Genomic DNA, 16,417 nt, shown 5'->3' with positions numbered 1-16,417 from the left:
CCTAAAGAGTCTTTGGTGTCAAAACTCTCAAAACCTGGAAACCCTTCTACCTAGAATTCCTTGCCTCAGAAAGGATTTTCCTTGGTGGGAAACAGCATGCTGCAACAACAAGGGACTGCCCTTCTCCCTACCCCCTACCACCCATACCCTCACCACAGATGCATCAGACTATGCTTGGGGTGCACACCTGGATGCAGGTGCAATACAGGGCCAATGGAGCCCACAGCAAATCCCTCTGCACATCAATCTAAAAGAGATGCCAGCTGTGCAGCATGCCTTGATAGCTTTCACCCCCTTCTCTCTCCAGGGGTTCTCCTGATCAAAGCAAACAACACCACTTTGATGTGGAACATCAACAAGCAAGGAGGGACTCCCTCCTACCCTCTATGCAGGCTAGCCATGACCCTTTGGCTCACAGCCTCTTCCATGCAACTACACCTGTTAGCTCGATACCTACCAGGCTCTCTCAACTCTCTGGCAGACCAATTAAGCAGAAATCTTTTGGACCCACACAAGTGGCAACTCAACAGAAGTACCTTCACCCTAATAGCTCAGAAATGAGGAAGCCTGAAGGTACACCTCTTTGCCTCCCACACCACCCATCAGCTCAGCAAATTCTGCATCAGGGAGCTTCACTGCATGGCTTGGAAAGTGGATGCCCTGTCCTTCCCCTGGGTCAGCCTATTGGTCCATGCCTTTCCACCCCTACCTATCATCCCCAGGGTACTGCTCAAAATAAGGGAGGAAAAACCAAGGACCATTCTTATAGCTCCAGACTGGCCTGACAACACCGGTACCCCTTGCTGTGCAGCCTGTCCCCTCTGCCTCCTTGGCATCTTCCTCAGATTCCAAACCTCCTAGCCCAGAGGTAAGGGGAATTCATGCACCCCCAATTGCAGACACTCAATTTGGCAGCTTGGCTTATTCCCTAACCCCGAACCAGTCTTCCATCCTCAGTAAACAGGTTCTGGATGTTATAATTGAGGCCAGATGTCCCAGCACCAGAAAGTCTTACGCAGATAAATGGAAAAGGTTCTGCACCTGGATCCAGGCTAAGGGAGCCAATACGGCACAGCCTTCCCTCCCTCTCATCCTGGATTGCTTATCTGACCTACTACACAGTGGTCTCTCTTTCTCATGCCTCTGCTATTTCTGCTAATCTTCCCACTGAGCAGTCCCTTTTCTCACAGCCTCTGATCAAACAGTTCCTCAGAGGGGCTAGCAACTTGAGGCCCCCCAAAAGGCACCAACACCAGATTGGGACCTTAACTTTGTCTTGGAAAAGCTTACCCTTCCCCCTTTCAAACCAGCTTCTTCTGCAGAGTTAACGTTTCTCTCCTGGAAGACAGCATTCCTTCTGGCCATCACTTCAGCCAGAAGAGTCTCTGAGCTACAAGCACTCATGGCTTTGGAACCCTTCATCATCTTCCATGCAGACAGGGTATCCCTCAGAACTAACCCATCCTTCATGCCCAAGGTGGTGTCCAATGTGACTCTCAACCAATCCATTCATTTGCCCACCTTCTTTCCTAATCCCTAGAACAAGGTGGAAAGGATTCTTCACTTTCAAGATATGCACAGACAGCTCAGATTCTATCTGGACAGGACTAAATCCTCCAGAAAGTCTGATTGTTTGCTGGTTTTGCTACAGGGGCAGAAGGCAAAATAATCTCCAAGCAAACCATCTCCAAATGGATAGCACACTGCATTCATTTCTGCTACATACAGCATGGAAAGCCTCGCCCCAAGGGGGTCAGGACGCACTCCACCAAAGCAGCCTCCACCTCTGCAGCTTTCCTCAGAGGAGTACCCACCAGGGACATCCTGCAGGCTGCCACCTGGGCATCTGTTCACACTTTTACCAAGCATTACCACCTGCCTCTCTTCTCCAAATCCAGGGCAGGGTTTGCCTCTGTAGTCTTGCAGGGCATCTTAGCCAGCCCCCAGTTTCCTTGACTGCCTCCACCCATCTCCTCAGCTTTGGGAATTTACCCAAACGTGATGACTGCAACAGTGAAACAAGATGAACATAGTACAGTTGTGTACACTTCCCATAAATGTAGATGTTGAAGTGCAGTCACTGTTGCAGTCCTGGTCCCCCCCTCCATCCCCCTTTATTCCCGTTTTCCGTTTGTTACCGTTCTTCCTTGCTGTTCTCCTTTCCTTACAAGGGACATTTTGGTATTTATTTTCCAATGGTGGGGTTCCTCCACCAGAACATGGCCTCCTACTTTGGGGGCTCCTGACAGGTTAGGGCAAGAAAAACTGATGTAATGGTGTTGACTGCCTTACTTTATATTACTAATGACCTGACATCAGTCCTCAAGTGACAGCAACCGATGCAGAAATACTATGTCTCTGGTATTCGGCCGGCCAAGGGCTACCCTGGCAGGGATAACCCAAATGTGATGACTGCAAGAGTGAATACACTCGAGCATCTACATTTATGGTAAGTGTACACAACTGTACTTTCTGTGTCTGTGTAGGGTGTGTGTGTATGTGTGTGTGTGTGTGTGTGTGTGTGTGTGTGTGTGTGTGTGTGTGTATGTGTGTGTGTGTGTATATGTGTGTGTATATGTGTGTGTGTGTGTGTGTGTGTGTGTGTGTGTGTGTGTGTGTGTCTGTGTAGGGTGTGTGTGTTTGTGTGTGTGTCTTTGTAGGGTGTGTGCATGTCTGTGCGCGTGTGTGTGCATGTGTGTGCGCGCGCGTGGACGCGCACGCGCGCGTGTGTGTGTGTGTGTGTGTGTGTGTGTGTGTGTGTGTGTGTGTTTGGTGTGTATTACACACAAATAGAGAGAGATTTCTGTACATCATCAGTGTCCTGTGCTGCACTGGACACATTATATAAGAATAACTCTTATTTAGCTTAACAGTCAGAATTCAGAATATTAAGCTTTTCATCAGTGCTGCCCCAATGCCTTCCCATGTTACGCCTGTAGTGGTAGATTTGTATGTAACTAGATTTTATGTTTGGGTAAGAGAATTCTGCTTCCTCGTATCACAATCCTTATAGTTTTTTTTTTTTTTTTAATGAAAAGTTTTCTGTTATAGTAAGGGATAAAACAGGAAATGTTAGATATTTAGAAAGTAGATGTGTTTGGTTTATGTATATTACAAGTAAAGACTTATTCTTTTCTTCCCCACATAATTTTGGGGTCTATATTATAACTTCAAAGTTGTAAAACTTCGAATGTTATAATATCGAACCCACTACATCGAAGGATGAAAATAGCTAAGCCCCAGAACATCAAAATCTTACCTAGGGCAAGATTTTGGTGGGCTGTTCCATGGGTTCCCTATTTCCTCCAGTATGGTGCAATAGTTATGGACCTTAAGGTTAGTGTGCGGGTTAAGGTAAGTGGATAGTTAGGAATGTATGTATGGTTTAGTGTAGGGTTGGGTTTTGTTAACTGTATGTGTGTGCATTAATTAGTTTGTTTGTGTATAGTTTTGTAGGGTATGTGTGCGATAGTTACGGACCTTAGGGTTAGGGTGCGGGTTAAAGTAAGTGGATAGTTAGGAATGTATGTATGGTTTAGTGTAGGGTTGGGTTTTGTTAACTGTATGTGTGTGGTTTATTTATTTTGGTGTGCTTGTGTTGTGTCTATGTTTCTCGGAACAGCAAATTCTTTCCTTGGGAAAAAATTCCCTATTCCGAGTGTTCGATGTTATCATATTTTGAATTTCCAACGTCGAACTTATGGTGTTCAATATTTTGGAATTTTGAATATATGATATAGACCCTAATTTTGCACTGCCTTTAAATCCAGTTTGGCAACACAAATGCCAACATACTGACTGTGAGTCCCAGTGAAATAGAAGTGCTGACCCTGACTATGTTAGAATAACATCCCAGGTGTTGGAGGGGTTAGCTGGGGATGGAATGGAGTGGGCAGCTGCTGCCAGCTTAACATTATCCAGAGAAGAAGATCAGGCAAAGTGGAGTGTAGGAAGCCATCTGTCTTTGGCCTCAGATGTTCGTTCTGTGCATGAAAATTGGGATTCAGGAACACTAGCTTAACCAAATCATTTGTTACATTCTAGTCGAGCATGGTAGATGTCCAGATGTGAGCTGTCCCCCTTGGGGCTAAGCATAGCAGACATTGTACTACACCTGCTGACCAATAGGCAGAGGAGGGAGTTGGGGCATATGAAAAAAATCTTGCACCCTCCCCCTCTGGATGGTGGCTAGGATTCTTATATCTCACCTCTCTTTCCCAGTGTCCTTGGTTATAAGAAAAGGGGATATATAGGCAAATGGAGAAGATTAAGAATATGTAAAAAAAATATATAAAAATTAAAAAACAAAGTGATTGGAGCCAAACATGCTTTTATTTCCTCACTTGCAAGCATGTGCAAGCCACACAGTGGGCTGTTTGCTGTGTTTTAGGATCTTTCCTAAGAGCTCGTTAAGGGCAACAGCACTTCTTGTCACAATAAGACACAAAGATGTATGTTACAAGCATAGGGGTGCAGGGAGCATGGGGATACAGGGGGTGTTACTAACTGAGAGCTGATAAAAAAGAAGCATATTTTATGAGACACACCCATACTCTTATACAAGTGTATTATGCCTTCTCATTTCATTAATTGGATTTTCTAAGATTAACATTTTCTGATTTTTGTTTTTACATTGAAAAAAAATGTTACTTTTAGAAACTGAAAAAAGATCACCTAAAAAGCATTTGCAGGTTTCTAAGCCCTGTTGCACTCTGTATGGGACGGACTTCACAAATCACACCCACTCATAACTAAATATGTAAGTTAAAATAGTCAAAAACAGCATACACTGGTGTATCTTAAACAGTGAGACCACTGTAATTGTTCAAGTCCATTAATTTTCAGTTTTCTTTGCTGAGTAAAATATAATCAAAGATCAGACAAAAAGCAACACCTCACCAAAGTGTAGGGTAACCTATTTTCAGACACAGGTACTCATAACATATTGCATATACATAGACATGTCTTATACATATGAATCCAAGAGCATTTCATGCACACGTATACTTTACATGTATACATGCCTATGTCATGTCATATTCAAAAGAACACACGCACATTTGGTGTGGCGGGAGTACAGTTGTTCTGCACTGTATGTGTGTCTGCAGTAAACACAACTTACATCTCAGTCACTAAATTAATCAAAAGCACAAACCACTTCTGTAGCCATCCTTTGTGTCATCCTCCCAAGCATATCCTCCCTTTAAAAGTAATAACACTGAGTAACATTTTTCAGTTGTCAACACCAGTTTGCCAGAACCTACAGACTTACCCGATTTCCCAGTTGTTGAAGTGAGCACCCTTGCAGCTACTCTTCAGCCTTGCTGTTTGTCCATACCTAGCTCATGCTTGTTTACTTTGGAAGTTTGTTCTGCAGTATCACCACCCTCTCTGTGGAGTAACTTTTTTTCATATCAAGATGGAATTTTTACTTTCAGTGTGATATTTTTTTTTTGCCATCTTCTCCCTGTTGTCCATCCTTTTCAGCTCTTGTTATCTCCTATTCCTTCATATGATCCTGTGATTCTGAGACGTACTGCAGTGTGTGTTTTACCCTCCCTGCAATACTTCTCCAGACTCTCCACCCCCCATTGTCACTTCTACGTCTTCCCTTCCATTTTCTTGACCACCCTAGCCATCTGCCTCAAAACCTTTCCACAAATCTTTGTTTTCTTCTCTTTAAGAGTCCTCCATGTTTGTAAAACAGCTCACAGGTGGGGAAAATTAGGTTATGGCATACATCTGGGTTTACTGCAGACAAGTAAGCCATTCAGGGAAAACAGTAACAAAGAAGTTGCTTATGAAGATGTAGAAGTAACAAGGGTACAGTCAAGGTAGTGTCAAAAGTGGGAAGCTAAAAATAGTGGTGAGAACCCAAGATTCAAAAATGTTGAATGTGTGAGCAGGCATGTGTGCATGTGTGTGTGTGTGTGTGTGGGCAATTGCAAAGTAACATTGCTAAGACTGGAAAAAAGTAGTAGGAATAGAGTTTCCAAGAGAAATAAAGGGCAGATGAGAAACGTGCACAGTGGGACACAGGGAGTTAACTACTTGTTAAGTACAAGTGAATGTAGTGTTTAATTTGCAATGATTTTCTATAAAGGAAGCAAAGTCTGTGATCATTTCTCCATATAGTTATGGATGACATTTCTGTATTCTTTATATTTATAGCTAACATGGTACTCCGTTGCCATGTAGAAATTTGGTTTAATAGTTAAACTATAACTTGATTGTAAGCAGTGTTGTATGACTGTGGTAATTCATAATATTGCTGGTTATGTAAATTATGTTTTTGCTTTCTGTTCTGTTATGATGTGTGTGTGTGTGTGTGTGTGTGTGTGTGTGTGTGTGTGTGTGTGTGTGTGTGTGTGTGTGTGTGTGTGTGTGTGTGTGTGTGTGTGTGTGTGTGTGTGTGTGTGTGTGTGTGTGTGTGTGTGTGTGTGTGTGTGTGTGTGTGTGTGTGTGTGTGTGTGTGTGTGTGTGTGTGTGTGTGTGTGTGTGTGTGTGTGTGTGTGTGTGTGTGTGTGTCTGTGTGCTGTGTGTTCATGTGTGTGTGTGTGTGTGTGTGTGTGTGTGTGTGTGTGTGTGTGTGTGTGCGTGTGCATGTGTGTTTGTGTGTGTGTGTCTCTGTGTGTGTCTGAGTTTGTATGGGTGTCTGTGTTTCTATGTATTTACTTCCTGTGTTCATCATGACAACAACAGTTCTTCTGATTTAGTAATTGGGGTTTAATTTCTCCAAGTCTTTTGGGTTTCTAATACCATGATGGGAATGGACTCCATTCCTAAATCAAAGTCTGATTAATTCATGAAATTAGTATTGTTTCAGTGTTTGATGTTAGCCAAAAGTGCTCTTTGTAGCACCTGCAATGTGCCCAGTACTGACTCCTTCTACAATTCATATGACGTTACATATATCAGTAACATATTTAAGTACAATGGTAAATTCATTTTTATAAGACCTGTTGCTCCTACTACTATTGGAACTGTCTGGGTATCCTTCCACGCTGATCTTGTTTTTACCTGCAAAGCCTGGTATTTCATGACTTTGTGTTTCTCTGTATGTAAGACACTGTAGTCAATGGGTATAGCAATTTCAATAATCAGTGTTACTTTTGTCTTCTTTTCATGGACTATATCTGGTTTTCTCACATCTATGTTTTGAACTGTTGGTAATGGGTGATCCCATGTGATATAACTTAATCATTCTCTATAAAATGAAACAACAAAACTAAGAACTAAAACTGTCCCGAAGGAATGAAAACAGATGCACTCCGATATAACTCACAAACTTTATTAAGCACTTTCGCCAGAATATAACTTATGACTTCTTCAGAATAATGAACCAAAAAACTGTTAAGTTTAAAAAGCCCTCGCCTATAATCAAGTGATAGGTTAAAACCAATGGACTTTTATTATTCCAAAAACAAACGATGTTGGGGAAAAAAGAACCACTAGTGTGTAAAAGCAAACAAAGTCAAAAAGTAAAAATGAGAAATACAACCAGTGGTACACAGCAGAGGTAGATCCAAGTCATAGTTTAATGTATAGAATAACACACAGATGAGTGCTTTCGCATATAACGTCTTTAGATGGACTTTTATTATTAATTAATATTCATGACCAGAACTACACCTTTCAAGACATAGTTTTAAAGTAAAAATTGAGGCATTAAAATAATAAAATATTAAAACACTGCATATCAGATAAAATTGAAATTAAAATAAAAGTAAAATATATTCAACAAGGGACTACTGATATTTGTTAAATCTCATACGACCAAATCGGTAACACACTCTGAACACAAAGTTGTTCATTTATTCCTGGCTGCAATTGTGCATTTAAGTTTATTTGCCAGACTAACTCTCAATATTCAATTAAATCTCCCCTCTGGGATCCATCATTATATCACCCACAACAAAAAAACAGAACGTATAGCTAGGAAACCTCAAAACGTGTTTTGATAACGCATTAGCTTCTTTTTTATTTCTGATATTTAAGGTTTGTTCATAGATCTGTTCTTTGAGTTTTCTTTGAGTCTTCCCTACATAGGAACAGGGTCATTGAATACAAGAGGCCACAAAAATAACTCCCCTCGAGTTACACATATAGTATTTAAAAGGCTTAATATTATAATTGTTAATCACTATACTGTCTCGGTTACTGATACTTACATTGATTGCACCTCCCATAAGCAAAAGTTCCTGTTTTGCCTATTCATTTCAAATATTTTCTGATGTCATTGCAGGCTTCTAGTAAAATTTTAACAGTTTTGCCTCTTTTAAAAACTATATGGGGTTTCTCACCTATAAGAGCCATAACACCATCAAAGCAAGAAAAAATGTTAGAAAATTCTTATATATCTAAAATGGACCTATAATCTGCACTAAACCTTGTAATAAAGGAGTGTATATTTACTTACCTTTATTTCCATGGGTTCCCCAACCTCATAATCTACTCTATCATTACATAAGAGGGGCCGATAAATCCCTTGTTTTCTTTTCAAAATCACCACATCTTTTATATTTCAACTATATGTTTATGATAACCTCTAGACTGAAACATATCTGTCAATATTTCATTCTGTTCTGATAATACTAGATCATCAGAAACCATTTGCACTAGCCTGACAAAGTGTCCTTTCACTACACCAACCTTTTGATGATAAGGGTGAGAACTAGTGTAATAAATAAGACTATTAGAGTATGTTGGTTTTCTATGGATGTTACTGTTCAGTTTTTTATTAACAAAATCTTTTGAAACCTCCACATCTAAATAACAAATTTTGGATGTACTATGTTTATATGAGAATTCCAAAAAGTTGGCAATGCCATTAATATATTCAGCAAGTTTGCCAATTTCTTTAATATCCCTGTTCCACATAATGAAGATGTCATCTAAATAATGCATGTAAAGACTCCAGGGTGCTGGGCAAATTAATTCCAAAATATACCTCCTCCTACTGTAGCATAATGATGCTAGCAAACATGGGGGCATAAGCAGCCCCCATGGCCACTCCTTGCTTTTGAAGAAAATATTGCCCCTCAAAATAGACAAAGTTGTTTTTTAGTACTGTTTCCATCAAATCACATAACATACTGATGTCTACATTTTTGAAGTGGCTCAATCCTACTAAAAACTCATGAAACCACTCCAACCCTATATTGTGTGGCATAACATTACAAAGATTTTTGGCATCAATAGTAAGAAAAGTGGAGTTTATAAAATCCACTTCATTTAACTTTCTAAGGCAATGCCAAGAATCCACACATAAATGGTCAATAGAATTCAAGCCGTCTTTAAGAATGACATTGATATATTTTGCCAAAAAAATGCATTTTTGATTTACTTGCATTGACTGTAAGTCTTAAAGGGGATCACATGGAAAGTAGGCACAGAATGAAACCCTTTACATAAAATATTGCCAAGTTTGGATTCACAAACAAAGTCAGAATAATTATATCTTAAAGTCACCTTTATTGTGGGTCGTAATAGTCGGATAGAAATCAACCAATTCAAAAGAACAATCCCTGGATATAATGTTGTCCCTGATTAATTCATTCTCCACCATTTATTCTGTCTGTTCCTGTTTTGCTGATTGTGTGCTCTCATATTGGTCCAGGATGGATTCTGATCAGTTGATGAATAGTTCTACCAGTTCCTTATTCTCTCAGACCGTCTCAATGTCATCTGCCTCAAAGGGGGATGTCCAGAAGAGATTGGTACATTATTTACATCATTGGAAGCTTCATTATTCAATTGTTGCTCAACACGTTGTTCCTGATGTAAATTAGTCATAATGTTAGGTTTTGGATAAGCCTGTCCTTGAACGTAAGCCAGTATATCACTTTCAAATTTCTTCTCTTTCCTCATTTTGATATTAGTGGTTACCTTGTCCATGTCTGAGAATATACGCTTATATTCATCTCGAAAATTATGAAAAAAGCAAATAATTGGTAATGGCTTGCTCTAACAAAGACATCTCCTGGTATAAGTTATCGATCACTATACGGTTGTGCTTTATTAGAACCTCCATTAATTCACAATCACAGTGATAAAAAAGTTTAATCAGTTACTTATGTAGATCTGCCTCAGTAACCATTCCATTAGGGAACTTCCAATTTCTGAGTCCTTTGGGAACTCTCCCGACCTTTTATCCTACTTTTTATCTTTCATAATATGCTAAGTGGCTAGCTAAATTTCAAAAGTTCCTATATTATATTTAGCCTCGCTGTTATACCACAACATATGAAAAGAATAAGAAAAAAAACAGTTTTATACATAAATCCATATGATTCTTAGGCTAAAGTTGCAACAACATTGTATATTTGTGTTTTTATAGCTTGTATAGTTATTATTCTTAACAAAAATGAATGCTACAACTTTGTTTTCAAGTATCTGTCAGATGTAGTTTAGAAATTTCAAAAGGTCATTCTGGTCTTTATTTGATGTAACCTCAAATGATATTTTGTTTCTGCTGATTCCTGACATTCTTATGTAGTTTTCAGGACAGACACCTGGATGGTCAGCCTTCTAGTGCATGTTACATGACCTACTAACTGTTAAGGAAAGTGCACGAGAAACTCAGTTTGCACATTCCTGTCAGGGCAGATACAATACACAGGTTTACTACGACATTTAAATTGTTGATATACATTATTTCTTTATTCTTATTTGATTGTTAGTTGATAAGAACATACTAATGACATGATTCAGATATGCTGACCTTTTCAGCCTGAAAACTATGAAATGTGCAATGTTGTCGTCAACTCAATGGCAAGAGGAAGAGCCCCTAAAAACGTTCCATAGAAATATCAGTGGATGCTCCAGTGAAACAGACAATGCAGAGCAGGTATGGATGGGTAGGATTATGCCAGGTTTTGTAACATGCAGAAACGTTTCTGTGATACAGTTTGAATCAGGCTATAGAACATTACCTCTGAACCATTTGAAATATTTTAGCAACTTTCTTAGAATAATACATTATGGGAGTCTTAAGTAAAGGTAATCAACTGCAGTGAGAACAAAATCTTCCCTGGTGAGGAGAAATAAATATGATTCTTACTCCTGATACAATGACAAATCACACATTATATATTTCAGACTGAAGCTGCATAGGAAAGCCAGAGAAGTCTAATCCTCCACATCAATGAAATGTGAATATAATGCAAAATGTTAAGACTATGAATGTGAAGGTTTAGCTGTCTTTGTATAGAGGCCCCTTTCAGATTTTATTGCAAAAACCTTCAGCTGTGATGTAAGAACATTCAGCTAAAAATGCACATAAATCCATTAGTCTACAATTAAGAATTTCAGTGGAGAGTTTGGACCATGGGATATTGTGACATGTGTGTGTGTATATATATATATATATATATATATATATATATATATATATATATATATATATATATATATATATATTCAAATTTACACACATACATATATGTGTGTGTGTCTGTATGTGTGTGTATATATATATATATATATATATATATATATATATATATATATATGTATATATATATATATATATATATATATATATACATATATATATATATATATATATATATATATATATATATATATATATATATATATATATATCAATATATATATATATATATGTGTGTATATAATCTATCTTTATGTCTATCTATATGTATCTGTCAGTGTGTATATCTATATATATATATATATATATATATATATATATATATATATATATATATATATATATATTTATATATACATAGATAATGTGTGTATATAATCTATCTCTATTTATCTATCTGTATATATATATATATATATATATATATATATATATATATGTATATATACGGTCTATATTAGATTATCGAATATTTAAAAGTTCTAACACTGTATGGTCGATACCATATGTTTGGACTCTTAAATATTTGAAAATCAAAAAAAAAAAACTACCTGAAAGGTTAAGCAGGGGGGCAAGCCCTCCTGCACCCTCCCACACCCCCCGCTCTTTAAATATACCAACTCCAAGATCGCACTACAGTGCAGACAATGGAGAACTTCCATTTCCACACTGTACGAAGATCTCCATTTAAACGTCTGAACATTTACATGTTCAATCATATGGGGTCAACCATATGACGTTTGAATATGTAAATGTTCGATAATGTAATACAGACCATATATATACGTATATATAGGTGGTACCACACAATTCAACCATAATCCGGCAGTTGAATTGTGAAACAGTTGAATTGCAAGACGCCATTTCCCATACAAATGTACGGAAATGGTTTAATTCATTCCCGGGTCAAAAAAATTAAAAATACACTAAAAAATGAAAAAAAAATGTAACTCACCATGATTTGAAGTGTAGAACATCTCTTCAACTGAGGACAGGATGTGGAGAAGGAATGGAGGAGGAATTGTGGACTATTATACAGTCCTAACACTATGGCTCGCATGTCACATACAAGTTTATTAGATGTTAAATCCATCTAAGAATGCAGGCTAACATGTTTCCTGTCCAGCTAAAAAGCACGTGCTCATTGTGCAGTAGCAGTTATGAAATGAATATCTCTTTACTCTGATTATCATTCATGTTTTATTTAGTTCACTTTAATGTGATATAAATTATTTATTTATTTTATTTCACATTTGTTAACTGGGTTAGTCCAAATGAGTTTGCAAACAAACCCATTTTCAGTGGAGACCTGAGGGAAAGCCACAGCAAACATAAGTAAAGATAAAGTGACAATATACAAATATTAAATAACAATCATAATACACAATAATTGTAAAAAAGAAAAGGTAATTAATTATTTGCATCGCATTGATAGTAAGCAACCCATTTTCAGTGGAGACCCAAGGGGAAAGAGCCCCAGCAAACACAAGCAAAGATAAACATGCAGGACAAAAATTATTAAAAATAACAATGCAAATACAAAATTAATTATAGAGAGAAAAATAAAAGATAAAATTATGAACATTAAGGGTTACACTAATAGCAGTGGTCTAAATTTACTACATATAACAGTAAAAACAAAAGGATAATTGTTCAAAAGAAGGAAAATGTACAGACATTGACAGGAAGTGGGGGGTAAATAGTGTGGAGAATGGGAGGGGGAGAGAAAGGAGGGGGCTATAGTAGGGCTATAGTAGTAGAGCTGAGGGTTTAGGAGGTTAGTTTAAGCAGAAGTTACTAACAGAGAAGTTGGGAGATGCAACAGGTTATACAGCAGGACAGACTAAGACTATGTGTGGTCAAGGCAATGGCATAATTTCAAATTTAGTAGGTGGGATTTTTATATAATATAATTATAACTTAAAACATCTTAGAACAGTTTCCTATCCACACCCCAAAAAGAAATAATAACGCACAATACAGTGTATACTAGCCTGTCTGTTATTCTAATCCCTCTCCATGATTTTGCTCAGTGGCTTCCTTGCTTGATTCATTCATTCAGGTGAGTCGGCATCATACACTTGCGCCAGTTATCTCTGCCCAGTCCTACCAGTGTTCACACCAAAAACTGAACCTGAGTCACCATATTTACACTAGTGTAGAATGTCAATTATCCAAACATCAATTATTTGAAATGTCAGTTATCCAAACTCCCTCTTCCTAAGAACTGGGTCTGTATGTACGTCATTGCAACTGTACATGCATCTTTCCTACCATGCAGAATTCAACATTTGTGAGGTCAGCCAAGTGGAAAGCTGCTCACATGGCCGTACTGTGGCATGAAAAAAATGTCTCAGAACTCATGTAAGGTGTCTGTGGCAGAGAATCGTTCATGGTGGCAGGTCCCTGCCATCGTCTACTTTTGCTGCCTTTTCAGAACTACATTCCAGTTTCCAGACTTTGAGATCGAGGTACTGTAAGTAGGAAATGGATAATGGGGACCTTCCATCTGTAGGGATAAATTTTCTCTTTAGGTTGGTGGTGCCTGGCTGGTATCCCCTGTAAGTTGCACTTTTGGTGGCAGGGTGCATATGATTTAAAGTCGTTTTACTGTAAGTATGTACTGTTCGTTTTGCTGTTCTGCATGCAGTACATTAGTTTTAATAAACATGTTATGTTGGTCTGTTGTAGCTGCAGGATAATCTGTTTAGTTTTCTTCATAGGTTCATAGGTAGGTACTAGGCTATCGGCCCTGGGGCCTATACAAGCCTAGCCAAAAACGTACCCTGGCTTTCACCACCCAAGAAAATTATTTTCCTGTGCCCCTGTTGGGCAGAGCCACAGAGGTGATCCCCGGGGCAAATTTCCTATTTCCCATCCAATCATCAAGATTTTTCTTGAAGAGTGCTAATGAGGAGCTCTGTTTGACATAGGTAGTCTGTTCCAGAGTATGGGAAGTCTCTGGGACAGGAATCTATCCCTCCAGCATGTTCTGTTTATTGTGGTGACAAGGTTTAGGTCCCTAGAACCTGTATCTCAGAGGGATTGGGATTTCTTTAAGTGGAGCATGTCCAACAGCTCTGGGTTTGACATAACTTTGTATGTTAGGCAGAGATTGCCTCTGAGTAGGTGATATGCGACGGAGTAAAGCTGGAGTTTTTTGAGACGGTCTGTGTAGGGCATCTGTTTGAGGCCAGCAATCCTCTTTGTGAGGTATTTCTGTGGCCTTTCAAGGTGTTGTAGATGTCTTGTGAGGTACATACCAAAAGGGACGTTTTACTCTATAATGGGTCTAATGAGTGATGAGTAGAGGGGAACATTTACCTCTTTTTTCTGGATGAGAAACCTTTTGTGATGACGTGAGCCATGTAGAAGGATTTCCTGACCACTGTGGCGATGTGATTATCAAAGGAGAAACTACTGTCCATCTGTGTCCCAAGGTCTCTTATCACACTTTCAGTGTTAAGTATACTACTAGCCTATGTTGTAGTTCATGGGTACAGAGTTTTTACCAAAGGGGATGACAATACACTTTTTGGCATTGAGCTTCAGACCATGGCTTTGACACCAGGCATCTGTCTCAGTGAGGCCCTTTTGTAGTATGTCCACATCATTAGGAGTTTCGATTATGGCTCCTAGTCTGCAGTCATCTGCAAACTTTGCTAGCCAAAGACCTTCTGTGTTAGCCTGTACTTCAGAGAAGTAGATACCAAACAGGAGAGGACCCAGGACGGAACCCTCCAACCCAGAAAGGCCTGGGGGCTCAGAAGCCTACAAACAGTCTAGACCACTTACAGGAAAGGCAGGAAACAAGCTTAAATTTTTTTTCTTAGTGCACTGCTTGTAATTTTAAAGCATACTGTACTTATTAACATTGTTGGATGTTTACAATATTTGTTCTTTTGACTTTGTTTCACTCACACTGAGCTATAAAGACATTTTAAAGGTTTGAAAAGATTAATGATTTAGGCATTGAGTCAGCGGTGATTGCACCGTTCAGGAACCTTGGTGCCTTTTCGTTGTTGGAGGATGCGTGAGGCGCACTGTGTTTACCTATCCAGTGCAGGCTAGTCTGTCGTGAGCACTTAGTTTATTTGCTTTTTTATAATGTGAAGCAAGGCTCGAACTTGTTTCTTAGAACCCATAAAGGTGAGCCCCTGCTGAGGTTCGTGTGTGGGCTTTTTGTGCCCTTTTGCTTTGTATGCACAATTTGAGAGAGAAGAATAGGTCTGCATTCACTAAATAATGACAGCCATTTAAGTTTCAGTCTTCCTTGCTTTCAGGAAATGCATGGTAATGCAAAGCCTTTTATTGTAGCAACTTAAGATTATACAAGCAACGTTTGAAATGTGCATTTTACAAGAAAGTTGTTCATCAAAAGCATTTTTAGACATTTTTTTATCTGGTTCAGTTACTGTATATGTTTGATTATCTGAACTACCCTAGGTCCCACTTAGTTTGGATAATCAACTCTTTACTGTATTTACAGAGTCCACTTAATCTTTAGTTGTTAGAAAGGGAGTCATCTTTACCCTGTCCTTCCTGTTATCTCTGGTTTTTGGCAGGTGTAGGTGAAAAAGTTTGTCCAGGGTGACTTGTCTCTCCTTCTCTTTCAGGATGGTCTTGGAAGTGGTGCATGATTGTGTTGTTAAACAAGTCCATCATCTTGTTGACATCATCTCCAAGACTGTAGCCAGCACCTTTTCCCAGTTGGATAAAATAATTTGGTGCTGTGTTATCTATAGCAGCCAGAGAAGCAATAAGCAGAAAACCACTGCCTTTTTATGCATGTAAAGTACTAAACCATATGTGGTCACTGCCTTTATAACTCAAAGGTTATAATAAAAAATACAAAGATACTGGAAAACAGATGTAACATAATACCTTTTATTAAATTACGTGAGCTTTCGAGCTGGCATGACATCTTCATTAGAGAGTCGCTATGTGTGTGTGTGTGTGTGTGTGTGTGTGTGTGTGTGTGTGTGTGTGTGTGTGTGTGTGTGTGTGTGTTGGGGGAGAACC

The 16,417-nt window shown here is 38.6% G+C and overlaps 1 protein-coding gene across 5 annotated transcripts in view; it reads left to right on the top strand.

The window, feature by feature from the left end:
- Nucleotides 1-16,417, top strand: part of LOC122807829 (inter-alpha-trypsin inhibitor heavy chain H3-like) — a 1,807,468-nt gene that overhangs the window by 834,782 nt on the left and 956,269 nt on the right. The gene's annotated exons all lie outside the window — the stretch shown is intronic.

Source organism: Protopterus annectens, chromosome 7.part1 (assembly GCF_019279795.1).
Source record: "Protopterus annectens isolate FY-2018-M chromosome 7.part1, PAN1.0, whole genome shotgun sequence".
NCBI classification, from domain to species: domain Eukaryota; kingdom Metazoa; phylum Chordata; order Ceratodontiformes; family Protopteridae; genus Protopterus; species Protopterus annectens.
The sequence above is the reverse complement of the archived record's forward strand: the minus strand, read 5'-3'. Positions and strand labels throughout refer to the sequence as shown.